At 33.5% G+C, this 27,772-nt stretch overlaps 1 non-coding gene and 1 pseudogene across 1 annotated transcript; both read left to right on the top strand.

The window, feature by feature from the left end:
- Window positions 1-776: 776 nt before the first annotated feature.
- The window catches only part of LOC149571441 (putative fructokinase-6, chloroplastic), a 166,456-nt pseudogene continuing 139,460 nt past the window's right edge, over window positions 777-27,772 (top strand).
- On the top strand, window positions 3,580-3,651 carry TRNAI-UAU (transfer RNA isoleucine (anticodon UAU)). The gene has a single exon. It is a non-coding gene; the product is annotated as a tRNA-Ile (tRNA).

Raw genomic sequence — 27,772 nt, 5'->3', positions numbered from 1 at the left:
CAAGTGAGATAACATGCATAGAATGATAAAAAACCTCAAATATTAGATTCACCTACACATATATCTAGTTGTACTGTATGATATTACTATACATACTGAAGACATCAGAATTGGATACTAGAGTAATCATAATATGAAAAAGGTATCATCACCCCATATTTTTTACTAGCCATTATCTGTAGTAGGTTAATAATGTTGAGTAAAATGAGCATATTAAAGATTTAAACAACACCAAACATCAATCAGAATTTTTTTAAAAAATCAAGAAAATATGCACAATATAATGAACTACATGGTTCATCTTTAATGGAAAAATCATTAAAGCTTCATTATGTGGTTTGATGGATATACTAGCTATGACTAGACACTAACTAATTTGATCAATATGCTGATTTTGTATTTTGTGGATTTTTCTTTTATTGTGCCTTACAATACAATTGTTAGGCTATTTTGGACTTAATGCTTGATTAGACATGAGTAATGGAAAAACATATCCAATAGCATAATGTCTGGTCTTTATCCTTGCTTCAGTAGGCATTGGTGGATATTCTATACATGCATATTTGGATTTGTGGGTACAACATACAAATATTTGCTCTAAAGTTGTCAAATATATACTGGACTCTAGAAAATTACTACATCACAAGTGATTAGCACTGCAATATATTATAAAATTGACTTTAGGTGGGTGACAATTCATTTCATAATGATGATTTGTTATTCTATATTGCATCCTACATTACTAATTCAGCAAATGTTGTATTTGTACAGTTGTAAAAGCCTTGGCAAAAGATAGTAATGGAAAATCATCTAACCTTGTATTTTGCTTTGGGGAAATGTTGATTGATTTTGTCCCAACCATTTCTAGGGTGTTGTTAGTAGAAGCACCTACATTCAAAAAGGTTATTGGAGGAGCTCTTGCCAATGTTACAGTTGGCATATCAATATCACTTGGGGGCTCATCTACATTTGTTGGAAAGGTAGAAGATGATGATAGTCTGAGCTATAACAAGCCAATTCACAATGGAATGTTTGGTCAATTGAATCCTTGATTGAAATGTACTCTGCACTCATAATTTTTTCTTACAATTTTTACATTTCAAATTTTAATGTATTGAGACAAAAGAGTGTATCATATTTATAACAGTTAATTTGAATTAATGTGTAATTGGTCAACCTTTTAGTTGGTTAACTTACAAACATTTCTTTTTTTCATTGATAATCTGTGTCCAGGTGGGTGAAGATGAATTTGGATATATGCTTGCTAATAATATGAAAGAAAATAAGGTGGACCACAGAGGCATTCATTTTGATCCTAGTGCTCAAACTACTTTGGTATCTGTAACATTAAGAGTTGACAGTGAACGAGAATTCATGTTTTTCTAAAATCTTAGTGCAAATATGCTATTAGATGCATTAGAACTTGATGTGGACCTTATCAAATAGGCAATGTTAAAAATCATTGATTGAAATTAGAAATTTTCATAAAATATTTTTTAATATGCCTCAACTTTTCATCAAGTTATTGATGAATCATTGATGATCTGTATTTGCCTTTGTTCTGTCATCCAATTCTGTCTAATTCTTGACTTTGTCAATTAATGATAATAGATTAATTTCTGATTACATGCAAAAATTTTCCATTACGAATCAATTAGTTTGATTGCAGAACCCTGTAGGTCTGCAAATTTGGTAGCAATCAAAATGGCTAGAGATTCTGGTAGCTTATTGTCCTATGATCCTAATATGAGGCTGCCATTATGGTATTCACTAGAGGTGGCTAGGGAAGGTATTATGAGTATATGGGATGAAGCAAATATAATAAAGGTACATCCCTACAATTTTTTCTTGATATTTTACCATGTAAATTGAGGACAAACCAAATCCACATCATTTTCTCCACAAACTAATGCAGTTGTTCAAACTAATAAAGAGATTAGCTAGAACATACCAAAGAAATCAACAAACACACCTCTTGATATTACAACCTAGATGTCACTTAGGGCTAATTTGATTTGCACTTTGAATATTTTGAACGTCAATTTTTTTCTTTTTGTTTATGCAGTTGATCATTTTATGTTAAGTGGGTTATCTTGAATGGGACATATATAAGGAAATATAGTCGGGCATTCTTTGAAAACACTGAATTTTTTTCCAAAATAGTCAAATTTTGGATCTAATAGATATGATTATTTTTTGTGGATGCAGATGACTATTGGGAAGTGTCCAATTGTGATAGCAATGTAAACTACTTATCACATTTCTATATATACCCCTTTGAAGCAATGTGACTAAGTGCATGTAGCTTTATCTTATTTGATGTTTGTTATTATTTTATTTATAATGATATGTTATTTTTAAATTTTTTTAATTAATTAGATTTATTATTATATCTGTAATATTAAAATATTGACTTGAGATAAGATTATAATCATAATTTAATATTTTATTTTAATTCCATTCATCAGCTTAAAATAGACAATTCATAGTATTATGTTATATGTTACTTCTTAATCATATTTGTAATAATAAATTATATTATGTAATATTATTAGCAATACTTTCTTTGTTTATTATAACAATTTGAATAATAATATTTCATAGTGTATTATTATTTATTTGATTAACATTATTATTATGATTATATTTAATTTAATTTTTTGTTTAACTTTGTATTTAGGCTCTATTATCATTCAAATCTAGCTGTGAAAAGGGGACATTACATTATGGTCAAAGATATTAAGTTTATGGTTATGATCAACCATCTCAGGATCCATCAATGTATGGTTCTGGGGTTTATCCTATAATTGGGGTTATCAACAGGTGAAGCATAATTATTGCATACCAAACTTTACTAGTTCATTATTTCCTTTTGTTATAGGTTTTTATAAGCAATTTATCATAAATATATTATTTACTTCTTTGTTTAATTTATGAATTGGCACCACTTTTCCTATTACTAGGAATAACTTAATTATAGATCATTGATAAAAAAGCTTTCTTTTCATGTGCCTTGTTTTTATCAAATTCCTATTTTTATGTTGTTTGTAGACTAAGGTTCAATAAATGTCAACATTAGGTGTAATGAACACTTGAGCATAAGGAAGAGAAAATATTTGATCCTTTGTCACCTCCATATGTTAAAAAGTGAGTATTTCAATTGATTGTGTTTCATAGTTTTTAATAGATGTGATTTTTAAATGGGGTTTGATGTTTTTATTTAATACAAAGGTCTATTTTCTTGACATAAATTGTATAATCATTTGTATCTTTTTCCTAAGAAGTTAGCACAAGAAACAACACTTGTGTGTGGCCAAAGTGATCCAAATTATATTTTATGAGAGTCTATCGCTACAATAATTTGGAGAAGTTTAATTGACATGAAATATAATTTAAAATGCTTGAACAAAAGAATTTAAAATTGTTGAATTATTATTGATAAAGATTTAGATTATTATTTTTCATAATAATTAAAATTTGTGTTCTTTGAGAAGAGTATATCATGTTACAGTGACCATCATCATGTTAGATCTAATGTTGGGAGGAAAAATTTGTCAATTTTTTTGCATTATTCTTTAAAGGGTACTAGCTCAATGGAAGAGCACCTGCTTTATAAGTAGGAGGATGGTGGTTCAATTCCACCGTACCCTAATATGACACAACTAATGATTAAATAAACTATCAAATATATTACCAAATATACAACCATATATACTACCAAATATACTACCAAATAGGCTACCAAATAAACTACCAAATATACTACCATATATAAACCCAAAAAGCTACTAGAAAGATACTACCGAATCAACTACCAAATATATTACCAAACATACTACCATATATACTACCCAAAAAACTACCAAATATACTACCAAATAAATTACCAAAATTACCAAATAAACTACCATATAAACTACCAAATAAACTACCAAATAACAACAACAATGGACTAAATCAATGACCTAATAAATGATTAAAATAGTTTAGTCATAAATTTGTTTGGGAGATAAATGTTTGGCAATAAACTACCATTGGTCATGTGATTAAAATTAGTCACATATCTACAATTTTTAGTAGTTTATTTAGTAATATATTGTTTTTTATGTACTAGTGTAAACCTCTTCCTCCAATATACCATTTAGAAATGCAAACTTAACATCCATTTAAAAACCTTTGAAGCCTTTTTATGTAGAGTAAGCAAGCAAAGTTCTTACTCCTTCTAGTCTTGCAACAGGGGCGAACGACTCTCCATAGTCTATCCCTTCTTCTTGTGTATATCCTTTACTAACTAATCTTGCTTTGTTCCTTGTGACTTCAACATTTTCATCTAACTTGTTTCCATATATCCACTCAGTACCAATCACATTTTTGTAATTTGGTCTAGGAACTATAGTCCATGTCTTATTTTCTTATTTTTCTCAATTTGTTTAATCTCTTCTTCCATGGATTTACTCTAGTCCACATCTTCTAAGGTATCTTTCTCTATTTTGGGTTCTTTCATGCTACAAAAACATGTATCATTTCTCAACTTGTTCTTTGTCAATGGTCTAGCATCTTTATTTCCAATGATCTATGCAGTAGGATGATGTCTTTTGACATACTTAGACAATCTTGGTTCAACTCTAGCTTCTATATTTGGTCTCTCAACTTCTGAATTACTACGTACCTCTTTGTCAAGTAGTTCAACATCTCTTTCATGAACATTAATCTCTAAATTAGAATGTGCCTCAACTTCATTCTATAACTCAACACCTGAATATAGCTTGGTTCCTGAATGCAACTCAACATTCATAGTATGCAACTCGATAGTCACTAAAACTTGATGTTGGTTTGAAACTTGATTTACAACATATTTATCAATAGGTATACCTTCATAAAAGCATAGAATTGATTTGTAGTCTTCCAATTCCTTCAAAGGTTTAGCATCATATACTTTTGTATATTCATCAAATTTCACATTTGCACTTTCCACAACTTTGTTAATGTTAGTATTTAAACACTTATAAGATTTACTTCTTGTGGAATAACCAAGAAATATACCTTCTTCACTTTTTGCATCTAATTTAGCATTCTTGAAATCTTTGAGAATATAACATTTGCTTCTAAATACCTTAAAATATTTTACATTGGGTGAGTATCCATACCATAGTTCAAAAGGTGTTGAATGAGTACCTTTCTTGACTTGTACACGGTTCAAGGTATAAATAGTTATATTTACAACTCTCTAGTATTTCAAAGAAACATTTTTCTCCATCATGAGTGTCCTAGCATAGTCCATTGTAGATCCTTTCAAAAATTCCATTTTGTGGAGGGGTTCTAGGAGTAGATGTTTGTCTTTTGATTCCTCTATCATTAAAAAATATCTCAAAATCATTTGATGTAAATTCTCCTCCTTTTTTAGATCTCAAACATTTCAAACTTTTGTTAGAAATGCTTTCGAATAACTAAGGCAGGGGGGTGAATCAGTTATTCAAGGTCCAACATGTTCAATTGAAAAAATTTCACTAAGTGTAGTGAGCCCATTAAACCATACATTCATCCAAGCTTTAATATTCCTATTCAAAAAGTTATTGTAAATCAACATGCAAGCATAACACATAAAAGATCAACACATAACATAGTGATTTATATGGAAACCTAATTTGGGAAAAACCACTAGTAACATGCTACTCAATTCTTACTCTTCTGAAGTGATGCCCTATGAAAGACTTGCTCTATTCAAGGCTACAACACACTATTAAATGTGACCTAGTTAAAGGATTTAACCACCCTGTAAGAAGTGGGCCTAGTTAGAGGACTTTAGAACATTCACTTGGAATGCCACCCCGTTAAAGGATTTACAAATGGCTGTTAGGCCAACCTAAGTCCATAGAATTTTTCTTCTATCCTAACTGATACAATTTCTAGAGAGTAACAATTAGGGATTTTGACCTGATTATAGAATACAACTCAACTTGTAGATCTCAGATCACTTCTTAGTTGTTCTTCATCTACCTAGCATTTAGTCTCTATAACTCTTGATAGCTTGCCCTCCTTTCAAGCTCATTCTCCTTGAGTCTCAATGCTCAATGTACAAGTGCAATCATCTCTTCTTGACCACTTGTAGAAGAAAAGTCTCTGTGCTCTATTCTTCTTTCTCCCAAATGTCTTCTCCTTGATACCCTTCTAACCACTTCATAATTTGGCACTCTAGTAGCTCTTGCCTCTTGGTCTGTGACTTCTTAAATAGAAGTCTGGAATTCCTTTTCCTGCTCGATTCTTCTCTCCTTTAGTTTCAATTTGTATGGATTAGGTATGTTTCATTTTATTTAACCCATATTATGTTTCATCTAGAAACATCATGAAGAATCGTCTTGAATTCACTCCAAAATAGTTTACATAGAATTTTGCACCATTAGCTCATCATCCTTATCCTCCAACTATGTCACAAAATTCTAGGTAACAACTATGTTAGCTCAGATTTGGTGAATCTTTGATTTTTCAATAATGCAATAGCTCGACACTATTGAAATATTGATGCTTGACACATACTATGTTACTCAGCATCAACTATGTTTTTACTGATGCTCAACACCTGAAGTTCACTTGGCACTAACTAAGATTTTTTGATGCTCAGCACTTGATACTTTTCTTGGCACTTGAGCTTCACTTGGCACCTTGAAATGTCCCTTTTCTAAATTTTATGTGATATTTCAAGCCTCTAATCAGATTTTCAAAATCAAACAACCAATCTTTCAAAGATCCACCAATTTCTCAATAAACCCCAAATTGGGTATGCCGGAAATAGTGCCAAAAACTTCACAGCTTCACATATTATTAATAAATCTGAAAGTGGAAATTTTTACAAAAATTTGAGCAGAAAAACAGCCTATAAAATGATATTTCCATATCTGTATAACATGCACACAATAGCTCCCAAACGAAGGACAAAAAATAATGCTCATCGGGCTCTCGAAAATAGCACAAAATAGCCCGAAATCACCACAAAAACTTAATAATCTATCACAGAAGTATTATCACATCCAAATAAATATATTCAGATCTATTTTAACATTTAAAAGTCTGATATACAGCAGCAACCCAAACTGATATGAAATACTCAACTGGAAACACCAAACTCTTACAAAAAACACACCCGAAAACACAAATCTGCACTGTTCAACACAAAGGCAAACTCTGCATGAGCATGCACATGGAATGGCTTCAAACTCTCATCCTTAGCCTTCCTAGAAACCTAAAAACTCCCATTCTTGGGTCTCCCTGGAAACCTGCAAACTCCCGTTCTTGGGGCTCCTTCTCCACAGGTTTGGCAGCCTCTGAAGAATAACAAAGAAATGAGCAAAAATCAAGTTCTGGAATGAGCCCAAAATGCCTCCAAACCCCTTAAAAGAGGGCATAAACCTAAATCACGTCCAAGAGGGGTTAATAAAACATATTTTAATAATAATTTTCATTTATTAGTCCATTTGCTTCCAAAGATTTATCCCCTTTTGCTGAAACTTCACCTTTTTGGGCCTGCCTGCCTTAGCAAAGATTATTATTTTTAATTATTTGAAAAGGGACATGACACACCTAAAGATCACTCGACACACACTAGATTTTCCTTTCACTTGGCTCGAACTAAAAATTTTCTCAGTTTCAACTAGCTTGCTCGACACCCACTGATGAACTTAGTTTAAGCTTTACAGTCAACCTTGTTACAACTTATTTTTCTAATGTTTCTAAGTGTGACCAAACTCTATTACTTTGAGTATGTTATCAATACATAATTTAACCATTGTCTTAACCAATCCTTGCACTTCATTACAACATCATAAGTCAACCTTTCCCTTAGGTGTTTTTGTTACATATTGTTGATCAAATCCTCTTCATCAATCAACTAAGTGATAGTACTTGGAACTTATAAGCAACATTCCTAAAAATAAAAAGTTTGACATCAATGATAAAATAATGATTGAAAATATTATTTTAACAACAATCTCCCTTTTTGATCTTCAACAATGAGCTTTTCAATCAGATTTCCAACAATCTCCCTCTTTGACATTGATGGCAAACCAAATTGATCAACCATCAAACTAAACTATTTAACCAAATGCAAACTAGGTTAGAATAGTAAGTCAAATGCCAAAAAATAATTGTGTTACCATCAGTTTTCACATCTCCCTCTACTATCCTGATTTCTTCATTTCTACTTCTCCCTCTAAGTTGTTGTATCCTTTCTTTTCTTCTCTCCCTCTATTTGATTAGCTTCTTCATCTTTTCTTTCAATTGCTGATCATTTTTGTCTACTTCTCCCTCTATCCTCATTCTTGATCTACTCACCAAACTGATCAGTTTCTTAATATTTCTCCCTCTTTAACAGCAATGCCAAAGACATATGTTCTTAGCATCTAAACATGTGATTGTAGCATTTGTAGGTTCTTTTCAATTTCACCCTCTATCACCTTTCTTGTGACTAATTTGGAACTTAATCACCTCAATTACCTTAGGAATTATTCTAAAGTAGATATCCTCTACATCAATGTGTAATATCTCAACAATCAGCTCATTTGATGTAGGGCAGTCTTGCTTTTGCTTCAAGTAGCCTTAGCTAGGGGTATCACCCATAAATTACCTCTAAGATACTCAAAAGCATCTTTAGGTAGTGCTTTTGTGAAGATTTCAACAATCTATTCCTTTGAGCTAACATATTCCATCTTCACTTTTTTTTCTTCCACCAATTCTCTTACATAGTGATACTTGATTGCAATGTGCTTGGTTTTAGCATGCATTATAGGGTTCTTTGATATGTTGATAGCACTTGTATTATCACAATAAAGTATCATAGGCTCAATTACTTCTTCCTTCATACCTTGCAACAAATGTTTGACCCATACAATATTGGTGCAATTGATAGCAATTGCAACATATTTAGCTTCTATAGTGGACTGTGAGGTACAACTTTTCTTTTTGTTGGTCCATGTAATCATTCTTTTTCCCAAGAAAAGTTCTCCTCCACTAGTGCTTTTTATGTCATCAATATTACCTCCCCAATCTACATCAGTGTAGGCTTTTAGTTCAAAATTTTCACTCCTCTTGTAGTACAAACCATAGTCATTAGTTCCTTTTAGATACCTCATTATTCTCTTCACTGCCATTAGATGATTTTCTCTTGAATTTGTAGAAAATATTGCCACTATTCCAATAGTTAATGCAATGTCTAGTCTACTATATATAACATATTGCAACTTTCCAATCATTGATCTATACAATGTTTGATTCACTTCAGCAGACTCATCATTCTTGGATAGCTTATGTCATGTTCCCATTGGTGTGCCAATTGGTTTTGAGTCTTCTAATCCAAATGTTTTGAGTATCTCCTTGATGTATTTTGATTGGGCCACAAATATGCCATGCTTCAATTGATGTACTTGCAATCCAACAAAGAATTTGATTTCTCCAATCATTGATATTTCAATCTCATGCTTCATTTGATCAACAAAATCTTTGCATAGAACATGTTTTCCTTCAAATATTATATCATCAACAAAGATTTCTGATATCAAAATATCTTTATCTTTTTCTACCTTGATACAAGTTGTTGTTGTCATCTATTCTCTGAAATCCTATCTTCACAAGATATTTGTGCAGTCTCTCATACCATGCTCTTGGTGCTTGGTTCAAACCATAAAGTGCCTTCTGCAATTTACAAACCATATCTTTGTTCTTGTCATCAAAAAAATCCCTTTGGTTTTTCTATGTAGAATTCTTCTTCCAATATACCATTCAGAAAAGAAGACTTTACATCCATTTGGTAGACTTTGAAACCTTTGTATGCAACATATGCATGTAATGTTCTTACTCCTTCCATTCTTGCAATAGGGGCAACTGTTTCCCCGTAATCTAGTCCTCCTTCTTGTGCATCACCTTTACAAACTAGTATGGCTTTGTTTCTAGTTATCTCACCATTCTCATCAAGTTTTTTCCTAAACACCCATTTTGTACCAATTACATTCTTATCAGCTGGTCTAGGAATTAAGGTTCATGTTTTGTTCTTCTCAATCTAGTCTATCTCTTCTTCCATAGCTTTATACCAGTCATCATCTTGTAACTTGCATCCTTCACTATTTTGGGCACAACCTTGCTCAACAAACATGATCCATTCCTTAGTCTATTCCTTGTAAGTGGTTTGACATCCTTGTCACCAATGATTTGATCTATAGGGTGATGTCTTCTTACATACTTGGCTAATCTTGGTTCTATCCTTCTTTCAATGTTTGATCCTTCAACTTCAGAGTCATTTTTCTCTTCTCCATCTAGTATTTCATCATTTCTTTCATGTGTACTATTCTCAGAATTAGAATGTGCATTTTCTACATTCTATAACTCGACTAATACTAAATTTTTTTGCTAGTTTCCAACTTGATTGGCAACATTGTCTTCAATAGTCATTTCTTCATAGAAGTATACCAAAGATCTATAATATTCTAATTGTTTAGTTCCATCAACTTGAACTTCTGCATGTTGATCAAAATTTACATTTGCACTCTCCACAATCTTGTTAGTGTTAATATTCAAACACTTATATGCCTTACTTCTAGTGGAGTAGCCAAGGAATATGCCTTCATTGCTTTTTGCGTCAAACTTGACATTTCTAGTATCTTTAAGAATATAAAATTTACAACCAAAGATTTTGAAATTTTTAACATTAGGTGAGTGACCATACCACAATTCAAAAGGTGTTTCTTCTGGACCTTTATTGACTTGGACTCTATTCAATGTGTAGACTGTAGTGTTTACAACTTCTCTCCAGTACTTTAGAGAAAATTTTTTCTCCATCATCAAGGTTCTAACACAGTCTATCATTGATCTATTCCTTCTTTCAGTAATACCATTCTATGGTAGAGTTCTTGGTGCTGATGTTTTCCTCTTGATACCTTTTTCATTATAGAATACTTCAAATTCTTTTGATGTAAACTCACATCTTGCGCATGATCTTAGGCACTTTAGACTCTTTCTTCTTTCCTTCTCAACTCTAAACAAATACCACTTAAACATTTGAAATGCACCAAATTTTTTCTTCAACAACATAGCAATCATCATCCTGGAATAGTCATCTACAAATAACATTATGTATCTGTCTCCTAGGTAACTTTTCACTTCTATTGGACCACATAAGTCTGTATGGACTAACTCTAGTACTTCTTTGGAAGTGTATGTTTTTTTTTTGAAACTAGACTTAGTCATCTTCCCTAGTTGGCATTGTTTGCACATTGTGTTTTTAGATTTCTTCAATTTGGGAAACCCTCTTACCTTCTTCTTTTTGCTGATGTTAATTAGATTGTCAAAATTAACATGACACACTATTTTATGCCATAACCACACATCATCAAGTCTAAAAAAAAGATAGGTTACATCTTCCATATCTAGGTAAAACAAGTTACTCCTAGTTCATTCACCTTTTCCTATTAGATTTCCATTAGTGTCATTGATCTTGGCACTTTTATTTCCAAACTCTACTTTGCAACCTACATTGCCTAACTAGGATACACTCAACAAGTTGTAGTTTAGTCCTTCAACATAGTATGCATTATCACATAAAATTTTCTTAATAAATTTAATTGAACCTTTTCCTTTGATTTGACATGGAGCATCATTTCCAAATCTAACACTATTTCCATCATACTGAGTAAAGTTAATGAACTTACTTTTATCTCCTATCATGTGATGTGAGCATCCACTATCTATGATCCACTTGTCATTCTTGTTTACATAGGTTACCAATGCTGTTGCTTCATCTTCATCTTTATCTGATTCATCCTTCATGGCCACATAGACTACTTCATCATCAATCTCATCAAAATCTTCTTCAACAATGTAGCATCTTTTGCCTTTGTCTTTGCTATCATCTTGTTGCCCCACTTTTTAACCATATTCCAATTTTGCAAAGTGAAGAATTTAACTCATATTGTGATTAGTTTGGTCGAGTTAGTTGGTCCTGCCTTCCTCAAGTGTTAAGTTTCTCCATCGAGTTTCCATCTTTTTCCTTTTCTCACATTATATAACCGGGTGGGTGTTCCTTATTGTCATGAGTCATGCAGGTAGTCTAGATCCTTACTTGATGGAGATTATTGAATAATACTACATCAGATGAATTTACTTGCACCTCATTTGATCCGAGTATAAAGAGAGTTGAACTGGCAGAAAATCAAGTTTCTTCTTCTCCTTAGCGGGTTTTTGCACCTCGAAGGTGAAACTCCACAAAGATCTATAAATGGTATTTGTAGGCTGAAACAAGGAAAGGTGAGTCATAATATGGATGGATCATTAAAGTATTATCATGTTTTCATAGTGGGAATCACTCAAAACTCACCAGGATGATCAGAACAAGCATCAGCAAAAAACTCAGAAATAGCTTCTCCTTTGGTAGGTTTCAAACCAAGAAGTAAGTTTTTTGAAAAGGCCTAAATAGAAGGGTAAAGTTACTAGTGGGCCCCATTTTTTGCTTGTAAAGCATTTTTTATGTTTTCCAAAGGCTTATAGTAAAGTGCTTAATGCAAAAAAGGTAAAGCAAAAGCATAAGCAAAAAATGGAAATTGCCTTCTCCATTGCTAGTTTTCTACCCTCGAGGGCAATTTTTTGCATCTAATGAAAAATCACTACTGCAAGCATGGTAAGTGTTTGAATTGATCACAAGATGTGTTGGGATAGAAAGGAAGCAAATTAGTTAAATTTGTAAGGATATTTTGAGTGGAATCTAGCCAAGCAAATTTTTCCCCAGGGAGTACTCCTTTCTTATTTTTCCAAAACTGGATGAAAACGGAAAGGTAAGTCAGTAATAAAGGAGAGTTACCATTGGGACAATGGGAACTATGAAATGAAAATGAGAAATCTGTTAGAACCCTTACATTTAGTAATCCAATGGATTTGTCCTTAAATTCACTCTTGTGGCATGGATTGTACAATTTAATAGGCAGATTAAGGGTTTTCATATAAAGAAGAATCTAACAAAAATTCAAATCATTACTTTACTATTATACTGTTATATTGAATAGTGCTTTTGAAAAGCTTCAAATTTTAGGGTTCGTTTCTTTACATTATCACAATTGTTGAATTTCTATCATTCTATATCATGCAAGATGGCATCAAGATTCTCTAGTTTTGATGGGCTAGGTTTAATCAAGTCAACATGGTAGAGTATCTCTGATACTTCATTATGTTTATTTGATATGCAAGATTTTCAGAGAAGGTTGAGAACTGAGCCGATTCACCCTATAATGAAGAAACTCAAAGGAAGTGGACTAGTGGAAGCAGTCGGGTTTCCTATCACAGTACAAGCTCCTAAGCTAATTGTGGAATGTATCAATCATTACAACCCATACACCAAGAAGATCCTATTGCCTAATCAAATGGTATTGATTTCAATTGATAGGCAAGCAGTGGTGAACTGTCTATGGATTTCAGAATGAAAGGAGTTCTCTAAGCTAACAATCAGAGGAGCCATGTACGAATTCTCCCTGAGGAAGATGGTGTGGCTGAAGGAGATCATGAACTCCTAGTTCCAAAATCCCAGGGGAGAAAAAAGTAAGGTCTCTAAAACCTTGTTTGGCATGGGTCTTAAGTTCAAGATTGTGGATATTTTGGTCCTCTTGCATCAGCTAAAATTTGAGGTAGAAGCTCTCAATTTTATAGAATAATACTTCTTTATGGTGCAAATTATCTACTTAGACAAATAGTACATTGACTGGGCATTTGAAGTTAGTGAACATCTTTCCAGGGCTCTCAGTGTAGCTAAGTTTTATAATTCATTTTATATGTCATCTTTCTTGATATACATGTTGGCTTCCCTACAATTGTGGCTGAGACTCCCCAAAATAGAGAGTTTTCTAGAAGATGTAAAAAACTATGAGTTTTTATCCATGCTTGCAGTTATAGAATAGCTATGCAGAGTATCTCTAGGTTAATGATGCATTCACTATGAGAATCTGTAGGGAAATCCAAGGGTATCCAGAGTGGAGGTTCAACCCAGAAGAAATGGCGATCATTAGCCAGTTTGGCTGTTATTTTATTCAATTCTCATCTTTCTCTTATTTGCATCTTGCAACGTTTGATGGATTTCCCCTAAAGCTGCCTAGATATCCAGATGATATGATTGTGTTTATCGAGATTGTTAAGCAAGCTATCCAAGTAAATGTGCTGAGCGCCAGTTTAAGAAAGAAGGGGTATGAATTCCCCATAAAAGTTGGAGCTTATAGTTGTGAATCTAGATCTGATGCAAAGAACATACTCAAAGCATTCGAGAACAAATATAGACTGGAGGAGTATGAACTGATAAGGCCCATGTTTGATCCAAATGGGTATGCTAGAGATGTGCTTCAAATTGGAAGCGTCATCAAACATGTAACTACTATAGAAGATTACTGGGCTGACTGCAGAGATGAGCTAGAGAGCCAAGACCACGCCTTTGCTAGACTCATAGTAGATCAAATAAAGACCTATGGTATTGAGTTGGATGTGGAAGAGCTAGAAGATGATGGCCAAAATATGTATAGTAATACATATTTGACCAAATTGAGAAACATCCCAATCAGCTCTGAGCCATGTATAAATATAGAAGAAGATATTGATGTTATGATGGCTCGGATCATAAAGAGAACTGGGAAATGGGTTGAGTGGACAGCGAAAAAGAGTCAAAGTAGGAGCAAGACTACTCAAGCTTCTCTAGCTGCTACTATTCCCACTTCCTCTCTAAGCACCACACCCAGTGTTACAACTTCAGCTGCTCAAGGGCTGGTTCAATCTGCAGGAGGAGGTGATTAGCCCCCAGAGAAGAATATTTTGATAGCTCCAACTTGCTAAGGAGGTTCTCTACCAGTGATTGGAGCTCAGGCTAGTATTGAAGAAAAAGGGATAGAAGAGCCGAAAGATGGAACGACCGCTCCACCCTCACCTCCTCACACCACTCCAACTCCATCTCCACATGCTTCTCCAATTCCATCCCCCCATGTTACCCCAATTTCATCACCTCATCATAGCCCAACTCCATCTGCAGGTGCTTCTCTTTTGAAGCCAACTGGTTCTCCCATCTAGATAATAGAGATTGGAGATGATAAGAGCAGTGGCAACGAGTCCACTAAATTTGATGAAGCTACAAAGATAAATCAAGAAGAAGAGAATATCTCAGGTTCATCTTGGCTCCTCTCTCAAGATCCAAAGAACCCTTTCTTTGCAACAATAGTAGTAATGATTCCAGTAAAGAAGAAAATGTTCAGCATAGAGTCACTTGGAATGGCTTCTAAGGTGATTGGTACAGAGTCCTAGCTTGAAGACACCTTAGAAAAAAAAAGAAAGAGGAAAGATGAAAGTGTTCCTACAAAAGATGTTGTGTCTCAAGCAGTACACTCTGGATTAGCCATAGTAAAGGCTAAGAAGCAGAAAACTTTGTCCATACTTGGGAAGGATCTAGAAACTAGAAATTTGACTATGGAGATGTAAAACCAAATAAAATAGGGCAAATTGAGGAGATGACACCTGAAGACTTCACTCTGCATTCAATTGATCGTGGAGAGGCTAGACATGATACAAAAGTTGGCTTATGGAGATTATGCAATGAGATAATAGAAGGTCAATTAGAAAACCTCAAATTATCAAAGATTAAGATGAAAGTGAAGATAGAAGAACTCAAAAGATTCATCAGGCAGCTAGTTGTTCCATTGGCAACCATTACTGGTGTGCCTGCTATTGAAAATCCTACAACAAAGGAAGTGCAAGCTTTCATCTCACAGCTCTAGAAAGATAGACATTTTGGTTAGATTGGGAAAGAGTGGATTGATAAACTCAATGTAGATGGAGTTGCTCTGATTGGTCAAATTGGGAATGTTATCCTTCAATTGGAGACTAAGAAAGATAATATCTCATCTAATCAACACACTTTGACTACGGAGAAAGTCAGATGTGATGAGTGTATTTCTCTCCTAAAAATGATTATCCAAATGAAGGCAAAGGAGGTAGTTGAAGTACAAATTTTGAAGAAAGGAACTAAACCCCTATTTGAATGGCTCTAGGGTATGCAATTCAAGCTAGAGATGATTCGAGAAGCTGAAAAAGGACTCAAAGAGATATAAGATAAAGTGAAGAGAACTGATAGGGCATTTGAACTAATGAAAGGAATACACACTGATCCAAAAACTAGTGGTCAAGGGAGAGCCCTTATTGGAGTAGAGGTAATGAAGAAAAACTTCTCCATGTATTTAAGTAACTTGTCAGGAATGGCTTCAAGTGTTCAAAATAGAGTGACAGAGCTACAGACAATAGGTGGATGCATACATGTAGCTACTGAAGAATTGATAGGACATCTAAATTCTATGAAAGAATTGGTTCGAGAACATTCCAAATGGCTCTTAAGATTCACTAATGTACATGTGCCTAGTCATGAGGAATTAGTTCCCATTATAGTTTCCACTAAGGCATATAGGGAGAAATTTGAAAAGGGAAAGAAGTCTAAATGATTCGATGATGCCTCCTTTTCACTTTCTTTTGTAGCTTCTACCAATTTTGTAAATTTTGTAATATGACAAACTGGCATCTTACCATTTGTCTCCTTAGAAGATGAACCGATTAAGATTCCTATTGTAACGGTCATCTCTAAAAATATATATGTATGAAGTTGAAAGATTAATGAAGGGTTAGCAAAATTTTTGGTGTGAAGTACTATTTTTTGTAGAGACAATTGAATGGTATTTTATTTCAAATCATTTTCCATTCCAGTACGTATTGTCATTAGTTAGTATTTCCTTTCTGTATTGCAGAGAATTAAGGAAAAACACAGTTTCATTTCCCTTGTTTTCCTGAATACAAATGAATGTAATAAGTATTGTTATAATTCATTTGAAGAAAGGATTCTTTTAGTTTTTCCTGATTCATCAGTTGTAATTCAGATTTGAGTTTGAGTTAGTTTAGCATCAGTTGATTATGCGAATGGATTTATGGATTCATAAGATGTATGGGTACATGAATCTATTTTAGTATTGAGAAGTTATTATCTCCCTGAGTTGGATTTAATTTAGGTCTAACTTGGTTATTCCTCTACTATTCTTAGGTTAAGAACATACCACAAAGTAGTTTAGGAAGAAAGCAAAATTCATTACAAATTTGTTTTAGGGAGTTGTACCTATCAATTCAGAGGAAAGCTAAATTATTCACAAGAGGCTTTCCAATTGTTTGTGATTAGATATTGTTCTTAATTAGGTAATAAAGAGTAATAATATAAAAGAACAATCTATTTACCAACACATCTTCTCTTTTGTTCTTGTACTTGTTTCCTTCTTTTTAGTTCTTCTTCTATGTACATCTTGCAGCAATATGACTTACTTCATTTCAATTGAAACATATGATAGGGAGCTTACCTTTGAATTTACCTTTATCTCTATGGAATCTCCTAGCCAGTAGTGCTTCTAACTGGTCCACATCTTCCTCATCTATGCTGCTATCACTAAATGCATTTTTTTCTTTTATTCTTTTCTTGTTTGATGTCTCCTCCTCAGTTTCTTTTTTTGTCATCTTGGCCTTAAAAGAAGATTCAAGGTTCTCAGGTCTGTAGTTGTCAAAGTTGGATAACTCAAATGTAGTAAGTCTTCCCACTATTTCTTCAAAGGTTTGTGTGTTTCCTTGTACACCCCTTAGCTTTTGGATAGCTAAAACTCTAATAGCATAGATAGGGAGTAGAGTTCTTAAGTATTTGTTGTTGACAGTTTCTTCTTCCAATTGACCACCTAGAATTCTTTCATTCTAGCAACATATTGGGCAACATTTTCTCCTTCCTCCATTTTCATGTCATCAAAATTTCCTCTGAGGCTTTCTCTCTTTGCTCTCTGGACATTCTAATCTCCTCCATAGATATCTATTAGGGCTTTCCATATCTTGAATTTAGTGTCACAATATTTGATGTCATCATATTCTGCATAGCTGAGTACAGAGGTAATCTCCAACATTGCTTGATTGTGCTCCTTCCTTTTGCTCAAATCATCTATAGTATGAGGTCCAACTAGGTCTACATGTTCTATTCCAATTGAGGTTTTTGCATAATCACCTATTGATCTAAGGTGCAATTTAATTAGACTCTTCCATGTAATAGAATTGTCTTTGTTGAGCTTGGAAACTTCTCTCTTGGACATCTTGATCTTCCTGCTTCTAGTACCTTGAAACTAAATCAGCAGATGACTATGATACCAATTGTTAGAAATGCTTTAGAATAATTTGGGTGGGGGGGGGGGGGTGTGGGTGGGGGGGTAATTATTCAAGGTCCAACATATCCAATTCAAAAATTTTCACTAAATTTAGTGAGCCCATTCAACCATACATTCATCCAAGCTTTAATATTCCTATTCAGCAAGTTACTATAAATCAACATGCAAGCATAACACATAAAAGATCAACACATAATGCAGTAATTTACGTGGAAACCCAATTTGGAAAAAACCACAAGTAACATGCTACGCAAATCTCACTCTTCTGAAGTGATGCCTTGTGAAAGGCTTGCTCTGTTAAAGGCTACAACACAATGTTAAATGTGACCTAGTTAAAGGTTTTAACCACCCTATTAGAAGTGGGCCTAGTTAGAGGACTTTAGAAATTTCACTTGGAATGCCACCCTGTTAAAGGATTTACAAATGGTTTTTAGGCCAACCTAAGTCCATAGGATTTTTGTTCTATCCTAATTGATACAATTGCTAGAGAGCAACAATTAAGGATTTTGACTTGATTACAAAATACAATTGAACTTGCAGCTCTCAAATCACTTCTTAGCTCTTCTCCATCTACCTAGCATTCAATCTCTACAACTCTTGACAACTTTCCCTCCTTTCAAGCTTAGTCTCCTTGAGTCTCCATGCTCAATATACCAGTGTAATTATCTCTTCTTGACCACTTGTAGAAGTAGAGTCTCTATGCTCTATTCTTCCTTCTCCCATATGTCTTCTCCTTGACATCCTTCTAACCACTTTGCAATTTGGCACTCTAGCAGCTCTTGCCTCTTGGTCTATGACTTCTTAAATAAAAGTCTCAAATTCCTTTTGTCACTTGATTCTTCCCTCCTTTAGTTTCTATTTGTATGGATTAGGTAGGATTTATTATATATAACCCATATTATGTTTCTTCTAGAAACATCATGAAGAAACCTCTTGAATTTTCTAGAAAATGGTTTACATAGAATTCTATGCCATTAGCTCATCATCCTTATCCTCCAACTATGTCACAAAATTCTATGTAATAACTATGTCAGCTCAGATTTGCTGAATCTTCAATTTTTCAATAATGTAGCAACTCAGCACTATTGAAATCTTGATGCTCGACACATACTATGTTACTCAGCATCAACTATGTTTTTACTAATGCTCGGCACCTAAAGTTCACTTGGCACCAACTAAGATTTTCTGATGCTCAACACCTGATACTTTTCTTGGCCTCACTTGGCACCTAAAGATCACTCAGAAAACACTATATTTTCCTTTTTCTTGGCTCCAACTAAAAATTTTCTTGGCTTCAACTAGCTTGTTTGGTAGCCACTGATGAACTTAGTTTAAGCTTTGCAGTCAACCTTGTTACAACTTATTTTTTTAATGTTTCTAAGTGTGACCAACCTGTGTATCTTTGAGTGTGTTATCAATACATCATTTAACCATTGTCTTAACTAATCCTTGCACTTCATTAGAACATCATAATTCAACCTTTCCCTTAGGTGCTTTTGTTACATATTGTTGATCAAATCCTCTTCATCAATCAACTAAGTGATAGTACTTGGATCTTAGAAGAAAATTTCATTCCTACAAATAACAAGTTTTACATCAATGATGAAATAATGATTGAAAACATTCTTTTAACAACAATCTCCCTCTTTGATCTTCAACAATGAGCTTTTCAATCAGATTTCCAACAACTTTTACCTGTTTCCTTCTCAACTCTTGCTAAGTATCTTTTAAACATTTGGAAAACATTAGATTTCCATTTCAAAAACATAATTGTCATCATTCTAGAATAATCATCTACAAGAAGCATAATGTACTTATCACCTTTGTATCTTTGCACTTCAATTGGTCTACATAAGTCAATATGAACAATCTCTAATATTCTTTTAGAGGTATGACTTACTCTTAAAACTTGACTTTGTCATTTTCCCTAACTGACATTGTTTGCAAATTATATTGTCAAGCTTCTTAAACTTAGACAAACCTCTTACTATTTTCATGTTACTGATACTAACCAAGTTATCAAAATTAACATGACATAACCTCTTGTGCCATAGCCACACATCATCAAATTCTACAAATAAACAAGTAGCATCCTTTATATCAAGGTAGAATAGATTACCTCTAGTTTGATCACCTTTTCCAATTAGTTTTCCATTAGTATCAGATATCTTAGCAATTTTGTTCTCAAGCTCAACATTACATCCCAAATTATTCAATTGTGACACACTAAAAAATTATAGTTAAGTCCTTCAACATAGTAAACACTATCACATAAAAAAATTTCCATGAGCTTGATAGAATCTTTTCCTTTTATCAGACATGGTGCATCATTACCTAACCTTACACTATTTCCATCATAATCATTTAAGGTAATGAACTTACTTTTATCTCCAGTCATGTGATGTCAACACCCACTATCATTGATCCACCTATCATTCTTGTTCACACAAGACACTAGTGTAGTTGCCTCATCTTTATTAGATTCATACTTCATTGCAACATACACCACTTCATCATCATGATTGCCAGATCCTTCTTTTGTTTCCTCTTCAACAATGTAGCAAGATTTCTTGTCTTTGTCTTTTTAGTCTTTGCTATCTCCATCTCTTCTACTTTTGTACTTGTCACCACCTCTATAATTCTTCTTCTCTAGACATCTATCAACAATATGACCAACCTCATTGCAATTGAATTACATGATAGGTAACTTACCTTTAAACTTTCCTTTACCTCTGTGAAATATCCTTGCTAATAGTGCTTTAAATTTGATCTACATCTTCCTCATCTGTATCATTATCACTGGACACATATTTTGCCTTCTTCTTCTTCTTCTTCTTCTTCTTCTCATTAGGTTCCTTTAATGATAGCTTAGCTTTGAAAGTAGATTCAATATTTTTAGATCTATAATTATCAAAGTTAGATAGCTCAAATACTGTGAGCCTACCTACCAGACCTTCAAGAGTTAGATCATTTCATAGCCTACATCACAGTTCTTGTATTGCAGAAAATCTAATAGCATAAATAGGTAGTAGTGTTCCCAAAACTTACTTAGTACAGTATCATCATCTATTTTACTAGTAGCTCCTCTTATTGCATTAAAAACTTGTTTTATCCTAGAGAAATATTGAGCAATATTCTCACCTTCTTGCATTCTCATATCATCAAACATACCTCTGAGACTTTCAACTTTGGCTCTTAGAACATTCTTTTCACCTCTATAGCTAGTGTGTAGAGCATCCCACATTTTTTTTGCACTATCACAACCTTTGATGTCATCAAATTTGGTATAGATTATGGTAGAGACAATCTCCAACATTGCTTGGTTGTGTTCTTTCTTCTTTTTCATATCTTCAATAGTTAGGACTCCAACATGATCAACATGCTTAACAATAATGGTAGATTATGCATGATCTCCAAGACCTCCTAGGTGTAGCTTCATTATAATTTTTCATTCATGAAAGTTATCTCTATTAAGCTTGGGTAATTTTCTTTTTGACATCTTGATCCTTTTGCTTTTGATACCTTTAGACTAGTCCTCTTAAGCAGATATCTCTAATACCAATTGTTAAAATTCTTTAGAATAACTAAGAGGGTGGGTGAATAAGTTATCCAAGGTCCAGATGTACAAATAAAACTTTTCAAATCCTAGTGAACCCATATCCATAAAATATTTTCATCATGCATGCATCCATTAGATTATGCAATCACTTAAACTTGTAGGTTAATATCAAATCAATTTGTAAAAATGTAAATATGAAACATAACATATTCAATAACACATTTGACACAATGATTTATTGTGAAAACCTAATTTGGAAAATACCAATAGTAACATGCTACTTCTTCTCACTCTTCTGAAGTGATGTCCTATGAAAGGTCAACCATGTTAAAGGTTATAATGTACACTATTAAAAGTGACCTGGTTAAAGGATTTCAATCACCTTTTTGGGAGTGAGCCTTGTTAGAGGACTTTAGATCATTTATTTGAAATGTCACTTGATTAAACGATTTACAAATGACTATTAGGTAAACCTTAATCCAAAGGATTTACCCTAGATTGATATAATGATTAGAGAGTAATAGTAAGGCTTGATCTAATAAAAACTTACAACTCCATTTGTAGATTTTAGATCTCTTTTTTAGTCCTCTATTCTTCTTGGCTTTCACATTCTTAAGCTATGATAGCTTGTTCATCCTTCAAGCATCCACACTCTTAAGCCTTCTTGTTTTGTTTTCCAATGCAGTATCTTCTCTTAGGTCACTGAATGAAGAAATACCCTAGACTCCTTGTCTTCCTTAGGTTCTCACAAATGACAACCTTTTCTTATGACCAACCATCTCTATAAATAGAGAATTTTAAAAATATTTTTCCATTCACCCTCCATTGTCCATTTTAGGGTTAAGTCAAATTAGGTAGGATTCAATGAATCTACCGTTCATTTCAAATTTCCCTTCTAGAAACTTCTCTTTCAATCCTCTTTGAAATCACCTCAAAATGGTTTACCATGAATTCTATGCCACCAACTCATCATCCTTATCTTCCACATGGTTCACACAATCCAAGAAATCAAACTTGTCAACTTAGATTCATCAAATTCTTGATCTTTCTCATAATGTTGACACTTGACATTAACTAGGTTCTAATGCTTGGTACATACTGCATTTCTCGACATCCTCTATTAAATTACTTGGCATAGACTAAAGTTCAGTGGTGCTTGAAATCACTAAACTTTACTCAACTTACATTATTTCACTTAGCTTATACTAAAATTGACTTTGCTTAGCTCCAACTGATTTTTTGCTCGACTTGCACTAACTTTTCTTAGCACCTACCATGTAGAAAGTTAAGCCTAGCAGAAATTTTTTGTTTAACTTTTTCTTCTAAACTTAATTAGTGTAACCAACCTTTTCAACCTTAAGTAGATTATCAATGCACTATAATATCATTGTCTTAAGTGATTCTTGTACTTCTTTTCATATAATAACTCAACCTTTCCTCTGGGTGCTTTTGTTACCTTATTTGATCAAATCTTCTTCATCAATCAAATAAATGATAACACTTAAATCATATAAGTAATTGTCTTACCAACAATTAGTAGGTTTGACATCAGTGACAAAATAATGATTGAAACACATTTATCATATTTGTATCAATCTATTTTCAACAAAAGTGTTGGAATCACATCTCAATAATTAAATAGTTATTGAAATCCCTTTTGCTAATCACCATCTAATGATTATAAGGAGAACAAATAAAAAATATAATTAAAAACCAATTATCATTAAAAGGTGCAATCTCTTGAAAAGAAACATGTTGGCCTAAGTGTTGAAGACCAATTGATAGACATACCTACACTTATTCATCGAAGGTGTTGTCATCATTGGCAACACAAGAAAATGTATTTGAATTGGTAGAATAGCACACGAGTAAGGCACACTAATGTGCGAGCCCAACTCAGAAGGGAAGATGGAAAGCCTAGTGGAAACAATGAAAACAAAATCCACATAGACATAGCATGCTATGTGTGCTAAGTGATGTCCATGCAAGTAGAAGGAAGACAAGAAACAAAAACTGAAAATAGAGTAGCGAGATGATTCAACATAAAGGGTATGAAGCAAGATACCTCTAACTTCTTAATCACATAGAGGGAAAAGAGTGCACTCAATATCACATTTAATAGTGATAGGATAAAGGATCGATAAAAAAACAAAATAATTCAAAGAACCAATTGATTACATTGATTCATAATTCAGTGCTTCAGTGCTTCAATGCTTCTCTAGTTCTTTCTCCCTACCTTAAGTTATCCTTTGTTACTCTATCTAGTTATTAATGTGATTATAGTTCTTTATCCTCAAATTTTTCCTGAAAGGTTGGGAACTTAAGTCTCATCAACTTTGAAGTTGTCATATATGCTTGCCAACACATCCTCATATTCTTGACATAGTGGTCTTTATCTCCTCATCTATACAACAAGCTACAACATGGACAACGTCCTTAATTCCAATTTTTAGTAGGTATATCTCTTGTAGTTTTTTCCATGGAGGATCATTGAAATCTTCTTCCTTATTGAATAATAGAGTAATAGGGGTTAGGTGGGTGAAGGAAGAGAATTTCTAATTCCATGAGTTTTACCTTTGAACTATGGAATATTAGATGATCATATTGTTGTGGGATTTCTTAATGTCCCCCACACTCCTCTACTTCATTCTCAACTCATACTCTATATCGTATTCATAAACACCACCACTTTCATGCATTCTCAAAGATGTCTTAAACACTCATCATTATATAGTGGGATTGAGGGTAGGTCTATATAGGAATCTTTCTCCCTCCCTTTCTTGTCATCTGTGAGTGTCCTACTATTTGAATTCTTTCCAACAAATACAAGATATTGAAGACACATGACACTCATGACTTGTACAAAGATGCCATAATGTGTCAAGAGAGGTGCATTACTACAATGGGTGGATGAGTTGGTAATAGGAGGGGAATTAAAATTTTAAATTTTTAATCAAATGTGGTATATGCTTATGAATTCTATTAAGAATGAAACTATTAACAAACTACTTAGGATTAATAGACAAAGCCCACCTGATTAATGTGAAAGAGTTGGGAGAGTTTCTTGGACCCACAACAAATGTTATAGATAAGAACCTAAAGAGTTAGGAAAGGGAACATGAAAAAGGAAGTCATATATGCACATGAGCCTATGTCAGATGATGATAATGATGAATAATCACCATCTACTAGTAGCTCAAGTAGTAACTTACCATATGAAAACAAATCTCTCCCAACTAGACCTCTTGTTCTGTTATAGTAGCTACATGAAAATAGAAATCTAAAGTTTAGTGATAAGCTCTATAGATACCTAGAAAAAGAAGGCACACTGAAACACAACTTAACATGATTATAAAAATATATAGAAGGGATGAAAACATATAAAGAATTCTGGTTGTCAAAAACCATACCAAACCCAACTTGATTCAAAAGTGTTATTTGTATCTTAACTTGATACCTTTGTCAATCTCTACCAATTTGTTCCTTTTCTTGCTCTTGACAATATAAGGAATTTTGTGAATTAGGTTTTAATGGTTGTACATAAACTTTATGAGAAATCCAAAAGAAATATTTATTTCATAGAAATAATAGTATTTACAAAAAATGGGTACTAATGAAAAACTACATACCCCATTAACATGCAAAGTCATAACTACATATTTAAACCCATACACTTACACACACATTTTTTACAATCGAAACAAGGTCACGTATAAAAGTAAAAAAATGATTTGACCATATGAAATTAATTGTATCATATAGGATAATGATGGTTTAATTTCTATACCCTCCAAATCTAGTGGTGGTGGCACATTGATAAGCTCTAATGATTCCTGAGATTGTTGATACTGGGAAGACCTAGTTAACATTCACCTTGGTTGCACTCAGCACATGATATTCATTTGATCTTGTGGTATATGATGATGATGAATAATCACCATCTACTACTAGCTCAAGTAGTGATTGAAGGTCTTTAGTGCACATGTACTTAGAAACAACATTTTAAGGGATCCTAAGGGATCTTAAGTAATCTTAAGGGGTTCTAATGTCCCTTTTGACACAGTAGGACCCCTAATGATTTCTTTTGACACATTAGAGCCAAAAAGTCCCTAAAAGAAATTATATTTTTCAATGGAGGAGATGCACTCATTGGATCTACAATAACTTTATATCTAGAGAGAGAAAGTAAAAATAGGTGTAAGGAGTGTGTGTGTGTGTGTGTGTGTGTGTGTGTGAGAGAGAGAGAGAGAGAGAGAGAGAGAGAGAGAGAGAGAGAGAGAGAGAGAGAGAGAGAGAGAGAGATTTGGGAACCTCCACAATTATATCCATACATTCAATAAAGTGCTTATCAACATGTGTCATTGTTTGAAGATCTACAGTAAATTGGCTATCAATTTTGAGCATCAATTTTTCTTCCATCTCGATAAGAGATCCATTAATTCATCTTTCCATTCAAGAAGAATATTGTTATACGTTTCCTTGTTTGTCATGGTAATGCACCCTTGGCTCAATTTTAGACCCTTCTTGCTCATATTCTTGATATACACACAAAATTCATCACTTAATTTTCCTACATGATAAAAATCAAAGATAAAGTAGACTAAATGAATTGATGTACCTAAGAGATTTCACAGGAAGTATCCATCATTTCTTCAGAAGATTATTTATCTCTTGGTTCAACCACAAGAATCTTTCTCCTATATCCTAACCTTACAGTGTATTGTTGCATTACAATTGGGTCTGTCATGTAAGGGTCTTCATTTGGATGAACAATAAACTAAATGATTCCAAGATCCATAGTCTAAGCTCCAGAAGCTAAAATTTCCATGATAGAATCAACATTTGAAGCTTTTTATAAAATTTATTGTGCATCATCTCTCCACCACTGATGCAGGAGCATCTAGAGGTATAAGGGCAATCCTGTGTCACCCAAAAAAAAAATACTTAGACTTAGTTTCTGTTTCATGTGTTTTCATTTTTGGATACCCATTTGGGTCAAATAAAGGTTCCAACTCTCACAGTTCCACTATCAGTATGTTTGAAAATCTCAAAAAAATAGGAGCATGTAATTGGGCCATCATTTTGGTAAGCTAGAAGGTGTGAATTGGCCAGATGAATATAATCATGATTTAGAGCATTCCAAAAAAAGAATCAGATCAATAGGCCCCATGGTTTGAAAGTTATTACAGTTTTTCGAGTTTTGGAGACCTCATAAGAATGCTTCAAAGTCAGGTTAGGGGCATTAAATGACCTCAAAAAGGGTCAAGAAATGGGGGACAAGAAAAGCTTGTCCATAGGGCTATAGAGCACTTCAAGAGCTTTTCAAAAATGTAAACGGTTCGTCAATCGAAGCTATGGTTCAAAAGTTATGCCTCCCAAAAGTTTGGTTACCATTTTTGGATTCTTCTAGATTTGCGCCGACTTCTACCGTAGCTTTCAGAACCTTCTATTTGGTCGGTGGGTGCCTACTAGCACTTTCTAGAATGTACTCCTAGTCCTTAACCCTCCGGGGTCTATTTAAGGAATTTTTGGCATTGTAACAGGCAGTTTAGAGTGGCGTTTGAGAGGAGGTACTGAAAGGAGAAATTATCTCCAGATTTACGCTATTGTAAGCCCTTAGGGCATGTTTTGAAGTTTATTTTCTTTGTACTATTTGTACTAGCTTATTTTCGCAGTTAATACAATTTCCCTTTTCTGTTGTGTCCATCTGGTTCTTGGGTTGTGTCCCCATCAACCACACTCTTTCTATAGTGGGATTTTTGTAGTCTTTGGTAATATTTACATATCTTCCTTACAAAGTTTTTCTTAATTACTCTCACAATATTTTGAACCAAATGATGAAGTGATTGAAAAATGTGATGGTTCTAATGTGTCCCATGCATGACTCACTCAAAGCATGAAACTTGGGATTTAGAAATCATTTTTAGTTCTCTAGTTTATCCAATCACTTATTTGATGAAATCAATCCTTTTTTGGGTAGTTTCTT

Source organism: Cupressus sempervirens, chromosome 2, assembly GCF_028749045.1.
Source record: "Cupressus sempervirens isolate cs-2001-9-10 chromosome 2, ASM2874904v1, whole genome shotgun sequence".
In the NCBI taxonomy this organism is placed as follows: domain Eukaryota; kingdom Viridiplantae; phylum Streptophyta; class Pinopsida; order Cupressales; family Cupressaceae; genus Cupressus; species Cupressus sempervirens.
The sequence above is the reverse complement of the archived record's forward strand: the minus strand, read 5'-3'. Positions and strand labels throughout refer to the sequence as shown.